Here is a 1,728-nt window from a genome sequence, read left to right as displayed (position 1 = left end):
GATGTGGGCCTTGGAAAGGTGGGCTAGACTGCGGAGCTTCTTACCACCAGAACCCCCGAGGCTGCCAGCGTTCATAGACGCTTCGGGACAAGTGGTGGCCGCAGATCACGACCAGAAGGCGGAGGCTCTGGCTAAGAAGTTCTTCCCAAGCCCTCCAGCAAACCTCGCCGACGTCCAGGACCAAGATTTCCTCGACGACTGGGAACCGGGATTCGATATCGAGCAGAAGGTGACGCTGGCCGAAGTAGAGGAGGCGATAAGAAAGGCGGGCACCTGGAAGGCACCGGGTGAAGACCAGCTCCCCATGGGCCTCCTGAAAGCCTGCGGCAAGCCGCTAGCCAAGGTTCTTGGCATCCTGGCCACAAGATGTCTTGAGCTGGGTTGGTTTCCGAGCTGGTGCAAAAGAGCAAAGACCGTAGTGCTACCAAAGCCGGGAAAGGTCCCGCTAGTATATCAGACGCCGGGAGGCTACAGGCCCATTGCTCTGCAACCGACTTTAGGGAAGGTAATAGAGTCGGTAGTGGCTAAGAAGGTCACTCAAGCCCCGGAAACCAGCGGCTTACTTCCAGATGAACAGATGGGCAACAGGGCGGACCGGTCGACAGAGCTGGCAATCCGACTGGTAGTAGCGCAGACACAAGAAGCCTGGAGACAGAAAACTACAGCGTCGCTCCTCCAGCTGGACATCTCAGGCGCCTTTGACACGGTCAACCACGTCCGACTACTAGTTACCCTTCGAGAAATGCGCTTCCCGAGATGGCTCGTCCTATAGACGAAGAACTGGCTGACCGACCGGGAAGCCACCCTTCACTTCGACGGTCAGGCAGCTCGACCGACGGCGATACGGGCGGGGGTCCCCCAGGGCTCTCCTCTCTCCCCAGTCCCCTTCATTCTCTACATCGCCTCCCTGTACAAGCGGCTGGAAGAAGAGCACCCTCATCTAGCGATTGCAGGGTTTGCAGACGACACCAACCTTTTGGTATTTGGCCGGGAGCCAGAGGCCAATGTTCGACAGCTGGAGGCAGCGTGGGAGACGTGCCTGCAGTGGGCAGAAACCCGGGGGATGTCCTTTGGCCCGGAAAAGAGCGAGCTGATTCACTTCAACAGAGGGCGCAAACAGTGGACTGACCAGCTGGAACTTGCGCAGCCGGGAGGAGGCACCAGCCCGGTGAAGCCCATGGCAGCGGCCAGATTCCTAGGGGTCTGGCTGGACTGGAAACTCAACTGGAAGGCGCATCTAGGAGCGGTAGAGCGGAAGCTGAAAACACAGAGCTACGCTTTGTCAAGGGTTACGGCGAAAACATGGGGCCTGGACTAGCCAAAGCACGAGAGGTATACTCAAAGTGCATCCGGTCAGCGCTAGCGTACGGCGCATCATCCTTTCACACCCCTACCGAGAAGGAGGGTGAGCTAGAAACGAGAGGTATCACCAGGGTGCTTCGAAAAGTTCAAAACAAGACTCTACGGATAGTGGCAGGAGCCTTCAAGTCCACACCCACTCGGAACCTTGAAACGGAGACATGGGTGCCGCCACTGGACCTTTACTTCAACAAACGACTGGCTGACTTTGAGGCCCGGCTTCAAATGCCCACTCTGGCCGACGGCCGAGGCGGAAAGAAGACTGCAGGGAGTATTGTTCATGCGGCCTGCGGCAAGATATATCAGATACTCAACTCGAGGACTGATAACAGGGGCCGACCGCGAGCCTTTGGGCCGCAGGAGCCCACA

Source organism: Parathielavia appendiculata (assembly GCF_033297405.1).
Source record: "Parathielavia appendiculata strain CBS 731.68 unplaced genomic scaffold N657scaffold_1, whole genome shotgun sequence".
In the NCBI taxonomy this organism is placed as follows: Eukaryota; Fungi; Ascomycota; class Sordariomycetes; order Sordariales; family Chaetomiaceae; genus Parathielavia; species Parathielavia appendiculata.
Note: the sequence above shows the minus strand (reverse complement) of the source record.